At 36.3% G+C, this 16,724-nt stretch overlaps 1 protein-coding gene across 3 annotated transcripts in view; it reads right to left on the bottom strand.

Annotated features, from left to right (window-relative positions):
* LOC106056956 (homeobox protein Meis1-like) overlaps positions 1-16,724 on the bottom strand; it is a 336,165-nt gene that overhangs the window by 271,613 nt on the left and 47,828 nt on the right. For 2 of the 3 annotated variants that reach the window (XM_056024290.1, XM_056024287.1), the window contains exon 2: positions 374-447. The exons of the other annotated variant lie outside the window; for it this stretch is intronic. The gene's annotated coding sequence lies outside the window, so the exon portion shown is untranslated. The remainder of the gene's footprint in view (positions 1-373; positions 448-16,724) is intronic. 3 annotated transcript variants of the gene reach the window in all.

Genomic DNA, 16,724 nt, shown 5'->3' with positions numbered 1-16,724 from the left:
GACACAGAATAAGATTATGAGACACAGGGTAAGTGACACAGGATAAGATTATGAGACACAGGGTAAGTGACACAGGATAAGATTATGAGACACAGGGTAAGTGACACAGAATAAGATTATGAGACACAGTTTATGTTGTTAGAAATCACCACATCTACATCGCACCCTACTTCCTGATCCCAGACCTCCCTAATCCCTGTCAGGTTTGATTCGCACCTGTTGTTAAGTCTGAGTAAGGAAATATTATGAGTGATTTTTTAAAAAAAGTTCTTGTGAAGCAATGTTTAAATCAATATATAAGTCTCTACTACAGAAGCTTCCCCACACACGGCAATTTGTTTTCAATTGAAACTAATTCTAGCTGTAGACTAACCTGACGAAGTAGATAATCCTCATACACCTATATCCATATCCTCATAAATCCATATCCATATCCTCACAGCGAATCTAAAGAGAAGAACAAAAAAAAGTGTTCACCATTAATCCTTGTTGTAATACGAGTTAGATCCCTCCCTGCACATGAGCTCACTCAGCTTGTGAAACACGTGAGAGGTAGGTCTGTAGTAGAATGCTGGGAATGATAGTTACACACTCACAAGAAATACACCTTGTTTAAAATCAACACTGACCTATCCACACATTCATCCTACACCCAACCGACTTAAAAAAACAAACTCAAAAAATGAAGGTAAAGACTGCACTGTGGATACTGGGGTGGGTCGGTGTGTGTGTAGGGGGGAAGAGTGGTGTATTGTGTTCGTGCCGTCTGTCCGTCTCTCCATCCATTATTTTCCTGTCATCGTGTCCTGAGCATCTCCAGTCTGTGCACCCAATAGACCTAGGGGGGGGGGGGGGGGGCTAGACTCAAAGATTTTTTTTTTTTTGATACAATTTTGACGCCTGCAAGGGCGTTGAAATGTTAACCCTCAGAACTCCTCCTCCCCATTTACCTGTTCATCTAGCGCCCCGCACTCCTCACACACACACCCACACACACCCACACAGAACAAGATACACGCATAGAACTCATGAGATATATCTTGGACACCTGTCTAGAATACTAAATAAATAACTAGATATACAACAGTAAAATGACGTTACACGGTGGAGATATTCAAATGTTGATTCGGTTAACAGACTGCCCCTGGAAGATTAATTAGTTGACTCACTAACGCCTTAAGTAAGTCTTGATACAGAGCTGAAATGAGATTCTGTTGTGTTTTTTGTAAACAGAAAATTGTTTACAAGGACTCGTGACATGTCAAGAAAATGTTTAACAATAATAATATTGATAATAATAATAATAATAATAATAAATTATAGCTTTTATATAGCGCTACCTTGATGCTTATAGCTTGCTCAGAGCGCTATGGTCCAATCTCATTTGTGGACCAGTGGGGGAGAGGGGCTATCTGGGAGAAGGCTTTCCGTGCTGCCTTTAGGCGCTCAGAAAACACAACTCAGCTCGAGTCGGGTGTCAAACCTCGAGCCCCTTTCATAAGTAGCCAAGCCAGGTTCAAATGCTCTTAGCCTCTCGACCATGCTTCCCATAATAATAATAATAATAATAATAAATAATAAAAATAATAACAATAATAATAATAATAATAATAAAGATTATCTTTAAAAAGCTAGAGTAAAAATAAAAGTCTGCTAGGGCAGCTAGGCGAACAATATTTAATTAACTTAAGGAATCAAGCTTTTTGACAGAGAAGTTAAATGAAGTTCTATTTTATGTTCAACTAATAGAGTTAACTAATTATTCATATTTTAAACAAGAATAAAAAAACAACAAATTATTCAATAAACATTTTTTTTTTGGTAACGAACAAAGGGAGTAATACATATATGACAGATGTGTTGGCATAAGTTGAATCAGCCCCAACCCCACTTTATACATGTAAGTTGTGGCTTAAAGAATCGAAATTAACAATAGATAACTATAAAGCCTTCTTTTTTCATAAGCACTTCACTGGCACAGTGGTTAGTGTATTAGCTTAAAGAGGCTTGGACCCCCGAGTTCGTATTCAATGTATACAACTTTTTTAAATTTATAAAATGCATCTAAAAAGCGATCATAGTAACCTTTACAGATAACCCCTTCTTTCTCACCCCCTCCCCCCGCCTTTTTTTTCCAAAATGGTCCAGACTAGTGACAGGATCCTAGCGTATTGAGAAAGCTAAAAGCATGAAACTACACTCAACAAAAACGATCGGTTGACATATTTCGAATGGCATAGATTTATTATTTTTAGACTACATCTATCACAAATTGAATTATCTGACTGATCCAACACTAATTCATACAATTACACTAAATAGAAGCTTTGTTTGTTAAAGAAGAACTTTTTTTATACACATACAATTCCATCCATCAAGAAAGTGCAAATGGTGGCCATAGTTCAAATATGAGGCCTACAAAGATGGGGAAAAAAGTACAAGAAAAACGCTTTTAATTTGTTAGTCATTTAAAACATCGAAAGTCTTGGACATGTTACAATGGGTTCCAGATCTAACTCTCTTTCATTCTCTCTCTCTCTCTCTCTACACAGTCTGCCATATGTCTTCCTGCCTCTGTAGTCTCTCATTTACTCTGCGCTGTTTTGTGTGTGTGTGTGTGTATACCTTCATATCTCAACCCTCTCTCACACATACTCTCTGACTCTCTCTCTGACTCTCTCTCTATGACTCTGTCTCTCACTTTGGCTGCCTCGTCTCTCTGTATTCCTTTTTTCGCCCTCCTTAAAGTTAGTTTGTCTGTCCTATGACTGCTATTTTCTCTTCCTACCTCTTTCTCTCTCTCTCTCTCTCTTTCTCTCTCTTTGTGGCCGACACAAAAACTTTCAATTGTTTTCTCCCCCCCCCCCCCCTCGTGTCAATGTCACAGACTTTCAAAATGTCAGCTGGTCGGAGACAACCCAGACCTGGTCAGAGATGCGTTCTTTGAAACGTAATTGGTGCTAATTATAGACCTCCCTCTCCCCCTCCCTCCACAAAAACAGCCAACACTAACTCCTCAACCACTCTGAAAGAAGTTCGGAAGGTGTAGATCTTGAAACCCGAGCACCCTGTCAAGGGCTGTCCCTACGTGAGGCTGAACGCACGTGAACTGGAGTCTTAGACTGTTGGGAGGAATCAGAAGGCGCATGAATATTAATAAGTGAACAATAACATTCCTCCAATATCATCCATTATATCTAACTTCATCCATTATATCTAATATCATCTATTATATCAAATATCATACATTATATTTAATATCATACATTATATTTAATATCATCCAATAGCATTAGTTCACACATGCCATCTATCTTTCTGATATAAATGCATCTTGATATATTTCCTATTCTCTAACTACTGTCCAATGTCTGACTAAAACGATGCAGTCAAGACAGTACCAACATGTTGTAGTTTTATCACACGTTACATTATAAGGATTACCTACATCGTCAGAAGGACCGTGTTGAAACAAATGACTTCAAGGATTTCCTACTTTCATACATCGTCAGAATGCGCATAATAAAACTGAAATTAAAACATGAAATAATAATATCGCACATTTAACTGTCTTGCACTGCGCTAAATAGAGACTTCTCATTAGAACGCGCCTTTCTAACTATCAGAAAAATAACCAAATAATTATAATTTAAATGTTATTATCCTCATATACATATTTACATACCATTCTGAATATTTCCATAGAGAGGATAAGTAGTGATTTGTTTTATTTATTTTACTCAATAAAATTAGGTTTGGAAATAGTTTATGTTTTTATTCCGGCTATTAGCTGACACTCCACAGCCTGTGAAAGTTGCAAGTAGAAACATATCCGAATTCAAGCTACAATTCCGTATATTTGTAGTATAACTCGATAGCTGAGTGTCGTGCGTTCGATCCTTAAATTAGCTAGTTTTTTTTTATCTTTATTCTTCAATGTCAACTAAAATATGACTATTTAGTTGACTCTAGTATTTGAACATGAAGAAGAAATCAATTTAAAAATCTATTACTTGCTTGTATTTTATGCGTTTGTATTTCATCATTTTTTATTTTTAGCATTGTCGTAAAATAGCTCATTTTCTTTTATTTCGTTGGAGATTGTGTAGTCCAACAGCACACTCACTGCCATATCTCTAAATACCGCAAAGTGTATCTCCTCTATTTATATGTAAATAATTATTAATTACCACTAGTTGATTAAATGGTTAATTTATTGCTTCATTCATATATTGTCTTCTACAATGAATAATTATGCGAAAATTTCAACTTGATCCGAGAATGGGAAGAAGGACAGACAGACAGACAGACAGACAGACAGACAGATGACGTGAGTTAATATAAGCTTTGTAAAAAGACATCTAAGTCAAACCTCAAGATGGCTTTTCATTTTGTGCGTGTGTTACTATTATTTCTTATTATTAACTGACTGTTCAATTTACATTTACCCAATTGCTAGCGCGTTCTGCACTCAGTTCTTAGACAAGACACAAAAGGCTACCATGAGGTTGGGATGCAGAGATTTAGTTATCAAGCCGCTATTGTAGAACCTAAAGAGTTGGGCATATGACAGAAACTGATGACGTGACAGTTTTAGGGAAGGCACATTAGATATTTGTGTGTGTGTGTGTGTAAACAAGTGACAGAGAGACCCAGATTGGGCGCTACCGACAAGACGCCATTTTGCCCTGTGAAGACCAAACCTTGCTATTAATGATATCAGGAGAGTGTCTCTGATGTTAGTTAATCAAGTTGCTATTAAAAAATGAAGTGATACTAACACAAACGGAAGTACCCCCCCCCCCCCAAGCTACTTCTTTACTACCCCGCCCCTTTCCTTCACTGTAACGAATTGAACAGTAACAAAACCAAGAAATAGACTTAAAGAGAATCGACCATAAAATCTAGCTCGCAGAGGACAAACATTGGAGATGGCATATGCACGTCAATGGAAAATAAATATGAACACAAAATTAAAAAAAAAAATTCAATGATTCTTGTATTGTTCGCTTTATCGTCTGCACCTGTGAGATTTCCCGCCAATTTTTAGACTAATCCGAAATGTAAGGGGGATTCCCGTTTTTATTCATAGTCTGCAAGACAGAGACTTAGAGAGAGACTAGGGAGAATAAAAGATAAGATTTACGGTATTACAATTATTTTTATAATTTTAACATCTTTCACATGGCAACACGCACACAAACAGACACACACACATTCTTAAACACACACACACACATACTTTGTTTATTTATGTTTAATTCTTTGAACATTTGGTCGATGAAAAACTGGAACGAAGGGGAAATAAAAAAGAAAATTGTTTTCTGTGAGATTTGCTTAATTTCAAATTTGTAATCCCCACCTACCAACCCACAGCAACACACACACAGTTAGAGATAGATAGATAGAGAGAGAGAGAGAGAGAGAGAGAGACGACTGTTATTGTTTGTTTTCAAATCAAATCCAAGAATTTTTTTTTCATTATTATCTGAAATATGAAGTTATTTCCTTTTTTTTTTTAAAAAACCATTTCATAAATTGAGAAGTCTGGTAGTTTCTTACATTATTGTTTTCATGAAGCTTTAACTCCCGAATAAAACGTTCATAACATTGTAAGACAGTGTTTCCCAAACTGTGTTCCGTGGAACCCAAGTGTTCCGCAAGGTCTGAATATGTGTTCCACAAACTGTTGAAATAATAACCTAATAATCCACCACGAGAATTTATTTCTCTATAAAAAAAAAAAGCAAAGTGTTTCGCTACTCAGAATGTGTGAAGTGTTCCTTTAAAAAAAATGTTTGGGAACCACTGTTGTAAGACTTGCATTTGCGTTTGTATAGTCTATTTGTGTGAGTTTGTATCGTCTATTTGTGTGAGTTTGTATTGTCTATTTGTGTGAGTTTGTATTGTCTATTTGTGTGAGTTTGTATTGTCTATTTGTGTGAGTTTGTATCGTTTATTTGTGTGAGTTTGTATTGTCTATTTGTGTGAGTTTGTATCGTCTATTTGTGTACGTTTGTATTGTCTATTTGTGTGAGTTTGTATAATTTATTTGTGTGAGTTTGTATCGTCTATTTGTGTGCGTTTGTATTGTCTATTTGTGTGAGTTTGTATCGTCTATTTGTGTGCGTTTGTATTGTCTATTTGTATGAGTTTGTATCGTCTATTTGTGTGAGTTTGTATTGTCTATTTGTGTGCGTTTGTATCGTCTATTTGTGTGAGTTTGTATCGTCTATTTGTGTGCGTTTGTATTGTCTATTTGTGTGAGTTTGTATTGTCTATTTGTGTGCGTTTGTATTGTCTATTTGTGTGAGTTTGTATTGTCTATTTGTGTGAGTTTGTATTGTCTATTTGTATGAGTTTGTATCGTCTATTTGTGTGAGTTTGTATTGTCTATTTGTGTGAGTTTGTATAATTTATTTGTGTGAGTTTGTATCGTCTATTTGTGTGCGTTTGTATTGTCTATTTGTGTGAGTTTGTATCGTCTATTTGTGTGCGTTTGTATTGTCTATTTGTATGAGTTTGTATCGTCTATTTGTGTGAGTTTGTATTGTCTATTTGTGTGCGTTTGTATCGTCTATTTGTGTGAGTTTGTATCGTCTATTTGTGTGCGTTTGTATTGTCTATTTGTGTGAGTTTGTATTGTCTATTTGTGTGCGTTTGTATTGTCTATTTGTGTGAGTTTGTATTGTCTATTTGTGTGAGTTTGTATTGTCTATTTGTATGAGTTTGTATCGTTTATTTATGTGGGTTTGTATCGTCTATTTGTGTGAGTTTGTATCGTCTATTTGTGTGAGTTTGTATTGTCTATTTGTGTAAGTTTGTATTGTCTATTTGTGTGAGTTTGTATCGTCTATTTGTGTGAGTTTGTATTTTCTATTGGTGTGAGTTTGTATCGTCTATTTGTGTGCGTTTGTATTGTCTATTTGTGTGAGTTTGTATTGTCTATTTGTGTGAGTTTGTATCGTCTATTTGTGTGAGTTTGTATTGTATGTGCGTTTGTATTGTCTATTTGTGTGAGTTTGTATTGTCTATTTGTGTGAGTTTATATCGTCTATTTGTGTGAGTTTGTATTGTCTATTTGTGTGCGTTTGTATTGTCTATTTGTGTGAGTTTGTATTGTCTATTTGTGTGAGTTTGTATCGTCTATTTGTGTGCGTTTGTATCGTCTATTTGTGTGAGTTTGTATCGTCTATTTGTGTGAGTTTGTATTGTCTATTTTGTGTGAGTTTGTATTGTCTATTTGTGTGCGTTTGTATTGTCTATTTGTGTGAGTTTGTATTGTCTATTTGTGTGAGTTTGTATTGTCTATTTGTGTGAGTTTGTATTGTCTATTTGTGTGAGTTTGTATCGTCTATTTGTGTGAGTTTGTATCGTCTATTTGTGTGAGTTTGTATCGTCTATTTGTGTGAGTTTGTATTGTCTATTGGTGTTAGTTTGTATTGTCTATTTGTGTGAGTTTGTATCGTCTATTTGTGTGAGTTTGTATTGTCTATTTGTGCTAGCTCATACTATTTTAAACCATTGGTTATGGAGTTTGTATGCGTGTTTCTAATGAAACGATAAGTAAATCTAATTTGTTTGTATTGACTAAATATAACCCCGAATAAGTTCATCGCAGAGTGAGAGAGAGAGAGAGAGAGAGAGAGAGAGAGAGACTAGGGACATGTTTCAAAGTGAGTTGTAGTTTGTTTCAAGTGTTTCAGAGATCATTGATTCACTTATGTTGCTACATCCACTCTGAAGTGGAAAGCTGTTGATATATATATATATATATACATATATATATATATATTTAATAAAAGTTATATTCAGTTTTAATTCAAGGTCTACAGTTGGGAGTTCAATAAACCGGATTAGTAGTCTAGCTGTCGGGAACCACAACCTGTACATTAGCACCAATGAAATCAAGATGTAACTTTGTCTTCCTCTTCCACTCCACAACAGTTACAAAGTGCTCTACTGAAATGTCTTGGATTAGAAAACAAGTAGTTTCACACTATTTTATTTGGGGATTAATAATAACTTATTTCTTTCGGCGGACGTTGATTTGCAGCTTCCATACACGACAAACTATATTACTATAGAGATAAATATAAAGGTTAGTTTTGTTGAATGACCGTCCAATGTTGTACTCACCAAGTTTTGATAACCAGGCCTGCATAATACCAAGAACGTTTGCGTTCTGACTAGAACACTCTCATATACTATCTGTTGTATGTTGACATCATATGTAATACTAGTGTATACTATCTGTTGTATGTTGACATCATATGTAATACTAGTATACTATCTGTTGTATGTTGACATCATATGTAATACTAGTATACTATCTGTTGTATGTTGACATCATATGTAATACTAGTATACTATCTGTTGTATGTTGACATCATATGTAATACTAGTATACTATCTGTTGTATGTTGACATCATATGTAATACTAGTATACTATCTGTTGTATGTTGACATCATATGTAATACTAGTATACTATCTGTTGTATGTTGACATCATATGTAACACTAGTATACTATCTGTTGTATGTTGACATCATATGTAATACTAGTATACTATCTGTTGTATGTTGACATCATATGTAATACCAGTATACTATCTGTTGTATGTTGACATCATATGTAATATTAGTGTATACTATCTGTTGTATGTTGACATCATATGTAATACTAGTGTATACTATCTGTTGTATGTTGACATCATATGTAATACTAGTATACTATCTGTTGTATGTTGACATCATATGTAATACTAGTATACTATCTGTTGTATGTTGACATCATATGTAATACTAGTATACTATCTGTTGTATGTTGACATCATATGTAATACTAGTGTATACTATCTGTTGTATGTTGACATCATATGTAATACTAGTATACTATCTGTTGTATGTTGACATCATATGTAATACTAGTATACTATCTGTTGTATGTTGACATCATATGTAATACTAGTATACTATCTGTTGTATGTTGACATCATATGTAATACTAGTGTATACTATCTGTTGTATGTTGACATCATATGTAATACTAGTATACTATCTGTTGTATGTTGACATCATATGTAATACTAGTGTATACTATCTGTTGTATGTTGACATCATATGTAATACTAGTATACTATCTGTTGTATGTTGACATCATATGTAATACTAGTATACTATCTGTTGTATGTTGACATCATATGTAATACTAGTATACTATCTGTTGTATGTTGACATCATATGTAATACTAGTGTATACTATCTGTTGTATGTTGACATCATATGTAATACTAGTATACTATCTGTTGTATGTTGACATCATATGTAATACTAGTATACTATCTGTTGTATGTTGACATCATATGTAATACTAGTATACTATCTGTTGTATGTTGACATCATATGTAATACTAGTGTATACTATCTGTTGTATGTTGACATCATATGTAATACTAGTATACTATATGTTGTATGTTAACATCATATGTAATACTAGTATACTATCTGTTGTATGTTGACATCATATGTAATACTAGTGTATACTATCTGTTGTATGTTGACATCATATGTAATACTAGTATACTATCTGTTGTATGTTGACATCATATGTAATACTAGTGTATACTATCTGTTGTATGTTGACATCATATGTAATACTAGTGTATACTATCTGTTGTATGTTGACATCATATGTAATACTAGTATACTATCTGTTATATGTTGACATCATATGTAATACTAGTATACTATCTGTTGTATGTTGACATAATATGTAATACTAGTATACTATATGTTGTATGTTGACATCATATGTAATACTAGTATACTATCTGTTGTATGTTGACATCATATGTAATACTAGTATACTATCTGTTGTATGTTGACATCATATGTAATACTAGTATACTATCTGTTGTATGTTGACATCATATGTAATACTAGTATACTATATGTTGTATGTTGACATCATATGTAATACTAGTATACTATATGTTGTATGTTGACATCATATGTAATACTAGTATACTATCTGTTGTATGTTGACATCATATGTAATACTAGTATACTATATGTTGTATGTTGACATCATATGTAATACTAGTATACTATCTGTTGTATGTTGACATCATATGTAATACTAGTGTATACTATCTGTTGTATGTTGACATCATATGTAATACTAGTATACTATCTGTTGTATGTTGACATCATATGTAATACTAGTGTATACTATCTGTTGTATGTTGACATCATATGTAATACTAGTATACTATCTGTTGTATGTTGACATCATATGTAATACTAGTATACTATCTGTTGTATGTTGACATCATATGTAATACCAGTAAACTATCTGATGTATGTTGACATCATATGTAATACTAGTATATTATCTGTTGTATGTTGACATCATATGTAATACTAGACATATTTACATCATTAGATGCCATCTTTAATGGGAAATGTTGAGAGGGGGGGGCGAGGTAGTCAAGTGATAAGAGCTCAATTGTTTACTTTTATTTTTTGGGGTTTGAAGGACAGTAAAGCGATAGGTGGTGGTGAGTACATATCTACGACTCTACCTCAGTACAAGTAACGTGGTGGTGAGTACACATCTACTACTCTACCTCAATACAAGTAACGTGGTGGTGAGTACATATCTACTACTCTACCTCAGTACAAGTAACGTGGTGGTGAGTACATATCTACTACTCTACCTCAGTACAAGTAACGTGGTGGTGAGTACACATCTACGACTCTACCTCAGTACAAGTAACGTGGTGGTGAGTACACATCTACTACTCTACCTCAGTACAAGTAACGTGGTGGTGAGTACACATCTACTACTCTACCTCAGTACAAGTAACGTGGTGGTGAGTACACATCTACTACTCTACCTCAGTACAAGTAACGTGGTGGTGAGTACACATCTACTACTCTACCTCAGTACAAGTAACGTGGTGGTGAGTACACATCTACTACTCTACCTCAGTACAAGTAACGTGGTGGTGAGTACACATCTACTACTCTACCTCAATACAAGTAACGTGGTGGTGAGTACACATCTACTACTCTACCTCAGTACAAGTAACGTGGTGGTGAGTACATATCTACTACTCTACCTCAATACAAGTAACGTGGTGGTGAGTACACATCTACTACTCTACCTCAATACAAGTAACGTGGTGGTGAGTACACATCTACTACTCTACCTCAGTACAAGTAACGTGGTGGTGAGTACACATCTACTACTCTACCTCAATACAAGTAACGTGGTGGTGAGTACACATCTACTACTCTACCTCAGTACAAGTAACGTGGTGGTGAGTACACATCTACTACTCTACCTCAATACAAGTAACGTGGTGGTGAGTACACATCTACTACTCTACCTCAATACAAGTAACGTGGTGGTGAGTACACATCTACTACTCTACCTCAGTACAAGTAACGTGGTGGTGAGTACACATCTACTACTCTACCTCAATACAAGTAACGTGGTGGTGAGTACACATCTACTACTCTACCTCAATACAAGTAACGTGGTGGTGAGTACACATCTACTACTCTACCTCAGTACAAGTAACGTGGTGGTGAGTACACATCTACTACTCTACCTCAGTACAAGTAACGTGGTGGTGAGTACACATCTACGAATCTACCTCAGTACAAGTGGAGTATACCACGCATACGATCAACAAGAGTCAATCTACAATTTGGTCAGGGGCATTGTAAGACTGAAGTTTTGAATTGAAGTCCCTCTGAAGCATAACAGGTAGAACTGGAGAGAGAGAGTTTAGAAACATTGAGGTCAGGTCTAATAGCATTAGTCTGTCTTTAGTTAAGACCTGTAGACAATATTTTTAAAAACCTTTTGACATTCGTGTCAGCATAAGTCAACAGGAGCTGTTCCGTCCGGTAAAGAACATCAACTCTTAGTAAGCTTTGTCATAGGGAAATCCGCTCCATCAGTTCCCGCCCCTGAGCATAAGCTGTTCCAAAAAAAAACTGTTTGCCCCACCCCCTTAATTACTTTACCTTCTCAATACAATAAATATCAAATATGCAGCTGGAATAAAGACGATAGAAATAGAAAGTCCATTGTCCAGTTTACAAAGAAACAAAAAGAAGTCATTGTCTAGTTTGCATAAAACAATTATAAACAGCAGTAAATGACATTAGCAGAAAATAGAATTCCATTTATGTTCCTAAACTTTTTAGAAGTCTAGTCGTCACTACTCTATCCGTCAGAAGCTCATTTTGTACATGATTTAGTTGGCAACATTTGAGTTAAATATAGCGTCCTTCACATTGCTTAGCCTGTCTTAGAATATTCAAAATAGTGAAAACAAAGTCTTTTGTTGGTGAGAAATACATTTCTAATTTTTCTATCTACTTTTTTAGGGCCAGTGGTTCCCAAACTTGTTCCATAACAGAACACTTGGCGCATTCTCAGTATTTAGAGGAACACTTTGATTTTTTTTTAGAGAGATGAATTCATGTGGTGGCCTACTAATTAATTCTAGTAGTTCGTGGAATAAATGGAATTCTGATATTTTCTGCTAATGTCATTCAGGCCTTGCGGAACACTAGGGTTCCGCGAAACAGTTTGGGAAAGGGAAGGGAAGACAATCACCAGAGTGCCTATCAAAAATAAAGATTAGCTTGACCAGCTGTAAGAACGGTTTAAACGAAATATTTTTGGTTGGAAATTGTTGGCTCTAGATCTCGACCACTTACCTTAGTCGAGCCAGCGGCCACGCTTCCCACGTGACAAAGTTTGCACTTTCATTCAATATGGGGATTGTTGTTTTTTTTCGTTCAGAAACAGAGCAAGTCTGACTCCCCCCCCCCTCCTAAGCGCCACCTCCCCACTCTATGTACGACGACCTTACATGTGCACCCTCCCCTTTCCCCTCTCACGTTTAATTAAACTGGACTAATGAGCTTATTAGGAGGGTGGTAACGAAGCCACGTGACTTTTCCGAAGAAGAAAAGAATGTTGGGTGGCGGGGGGGTTGCATGGCACGTATGTCGTCTGTCAAATGCTATCCCCCCGCCACGATGTGACGCTAAGTCTCGCCATTGAAGGTTGAGCTCAAGTCGCTTGCACTTTTGAAGTTCTCTCTCCCTGTGTCATGGCGGAACGTTATCGGTAAAGAAAATCACAAGACTACTAACAAAACAATGACCAAAGGGTATGAGTTTAATCCTCACAGTGTTTACGATTCAATTCAATTCGATTATTTTAATTTTTTGTTTCGATGAGGGCGGGTGTTGAACTAAAATGGGAGAATACATGTCTTCTTATCGTCTTGTAATAGGTCAACATGGACGTTCACTCTAACCGAGGTTCTAACTCTAACCGAGGTCCTAACTCTAACCGAGGTCCCAACTCTAACCGAGGTCCTAACTCTAACCGAGGTCCTAACTCTAACCGAGGTCCTAACTCTAACCGAGGTCCTAACTCTAACCGAGGTCCCAACTCTAACCGAGGTCCTAACTCTAACCGAGGTCCTAACTCTAACCGAGGTCCTAACTCTAACCGAGGTCCTAACTCTAACCGAGGTCCCAACTCTAACCGAGGTCCTAACTCTAACCGAGGTCCCAACTCTAACCGAGGTCCTAACTCTAACCGAGGTCCTAACTCTAACCGAGGTCCCAACTCTAACCGAGGTCCTAACTCTAACCGAGGTCCTAACTCTAACCGAGGTCCTAACTCTAACCGAGGTCCTAACTCTAACTGAGGAGCCAAACGCTAAACTAGGCCGTACAACTCTAGTCAAGAAACTAGAAAAATAATATAAACAAATATAACAATATATGAAAAAAAATTTCTTAAAGACAATACCTTCATTATACAGCTTGAAAGAAAATAAAATGTAAAAAAAAATAATTTGTGTTATACTTGCTAGATCCGGTATCAAGCTCGTAATTTGGCGCTATCAGCACGATGTACCTACGACGCTAACCATTAGGCCAGAGCTATTGTATGAAATTGTATGATTGTTAATTGGTCCTTTCATTTCTAGGAAAATCTTTAGAACCGTTTTTGAGATCCGTGTCCATGTTCCGACCTCCGAGTTCCACCTTTAAGTTCCATGAAGTTTTAACTTGAATAGATATATTGTAAAAAAAAAGTTAAGAAATAGACAGAAATGAAAACTATGAGCAGATCCCAGACTTGTCTCCTGTCCCCATTTCCACACCCAAACCAAAATGTACACATTTGTTCATGTTTGATTGTTACTTTCTAAAGAACATGGATCACTACGTTCTAGACACCAAACCACCAATCAAAATTCTTCCGCCGCTTTTTGTTAGAGTTTCACTGCCAGCAGGCAATCAATGTCACAAAGTGGAATGCCAAAACTTTCCGAGCAGAAATTATCTTTGAAAATGAGAAAATACTTTTCCTGGCAGACTTGGGAAACAATGTCTCTTCTATTTGTGTCTTCCCTGCCGTCTCTGGGCCTCAAGTGAATGTTTGGGGCGATGATAGCAACTGATAGAGATTAGTGTTTAAAAAAAAAGGGTGTTACAGGATTCCTATACTATCTACAAGTCTTAGTCAATCTACCTGATACAAACTTATATATAAGACTTAGTCTACACACAAGATGTCCTGATCTATCTTAGTAATCAGTCTTTGCCTATCTACGAAATGTGTCCTAGTCTATCTACGAAATGTGTCCTAGTCTATCTACGAAATGTGTCCTAGTCTATCTACGAAATGTGTCCTAGTTCAGTGATGCCCAACCTTATTTGGTCTGCGGGCCATTTTAATTTTCGGCATTCGTGTCGCGGGCCATATCACCAATAAAGAAAAAAAAATATATATACAATAAGCTATTTTAATCTGGCTGCATAGATGAAACACCAAGTCGGAGCACTGAATCTAGATGTTTATCCGTGAGGCGATTACGTCACATGGTTTTCGCCCGTTTCATCATTGAAAAAGTTTATTCACACAAATAGGTGCTTGAAAACATTGTGATCATCCTTAGCGCTTGTTTTCGAAGATTTGGAAACGCTTCCTCAGGTAACATGGAGTAGAAGTCAATGTCTGCATCACTTGAAATTTGTCAAGCAGGGATGTCTGGCATTGTAAGTCAATCAGTTCCAGTTGCAGATCTATCTGTCGGAGCACTTGACACATCGGCAGCAAACGGATTTTCAAAAAGACGGATTTCATTTTTTAAATTCTGAAAAGCTACAAATCTTTCACTGAAATAATTCATCAAGAGCCTCAGAAGTTGGATCATTCTTTCTTTTAGGGAAAGACATATTTAGCTGCTTATCATTTTGTAGAGGGGTACAGGTTGGAAAGTGGACAAGATGCACCTTTTCCGCCTGTTGAATGAAGAGTTTAAATTTTGTTTGGAAATCACATATGTCTGCATACACATGCAAAATCAATTTGTCTTTCCCTTATAGTTTGGTGTTGAGTTCATTTAGATGTGATGTGATGTCGCATAAAATAGTCAAAACCCACAACCATGAGGGGTCGTTCAGTTGTGGCACTTGTTTTGATATTTACGTCATAAATATTTTAATTTCGTGTCTGAAATCAAACAAATGTTTTAACACCTTTCCTCGGCTTAACCAGACTTCCCCCCCCCCCTTTCCTGCACTTCACTGTGAAATAGAACGTCTTCATATTCGGATTCTATTTCTGTCAGAAAATCGTTGAAAGTTCTGTGAATCAACGCTTTTGTGATTTGATGAAATTTATAGTGTTGAGCACAATCATCATCACATGGTCCAAATTCAAAACCTTTCCACAGAGATTTTGTTGCTGAATGATGCAGTGAAGCCGCAGGGGTTCAGTTCCATTTGACTCAAAAACTTTTTAAATAACTCTTGCTGTCAGTCCGCTGTGAATTCCAACCGTATTTCTAGCGCCATCAGTAGTCACTCCAACTAATTTATACCAAGGAAGAGCAAGGTCCTCTATGATGGTTGACACTTCTTTGAACAGGTCTTCTCCAGTTGTAGTCCCCTGCATGTTCCTCATAGCTGCTAACTCTTCTGATATATCAAAATTGATGTTTGTACCGCGAATAAATACCAAGAGTTGTGCAGTATCAGTTATGTCAGTGGACTCGTCAGCAGCAATAGAAAACATTTCGAATTCTGCTGCTCTGTCTTTTAATTGTGAATGGAGATTTACCCCCATATCTTCCTCTCGCCGTGTAATTGTCATGCGAGAAAGGCTGACAGCTTCTACTGTATTCTTCTTTTCAGGACAAATCAATGCTATCAAACACTTTTTTACACATTCGCCATCGCAAAAAGTCTTCATCGCTCTACATAAGATGTGAGCAACTCTGTAGCTGGCTCTTGTCGCAGACTCATTTCTCTTTTTGTTAAATATTCTTGTCAATCCCCCAATATCTAGTCGTAGCTTGGCAATCTTGTCTTCGGGGCTCAAACCAAGAATGCCACTGTTGTGACACGGTTACTGTATATGGTCAACCGTGACACACGGTCAAGTGTTGGGTATCGGAGAGTTAAGGGACTTGCGGAAAGTGAAGATATGCAGAAGGAAGTGATCTAGTGGAGTTGGTTATCTGTAGATAATGTTAGCCTTGTAAATATGTTATGTTTGAATGCTTCACAATAAAAGACAGTTTATACTTAAAAGGACTTGTTTCTTCACAAAGTGTTTATATGTGTTTGGCTTCATAATGCCTTTTTAATGTTATGTTCTTTAAAAA

The sequence above is a fragment of the Biomphalaria glabrata genome, chromosome 3 (assembly GCF_947242115.1).
Source record: "Biomphalaria glabrata chromosome 3, xgBioGlab47.1, whole genome shotgun sequence".
Taxonomy (NCBI): domain Eukaryota; kingdom Metazoa; phylum Mollusca; class Gastropoda; family Planorbidae; genus Biomphalaria; species Biomphalaria glabrata.
This window is presented reverse-complemented; position numbering and strand designations above follow the sequence as displayed.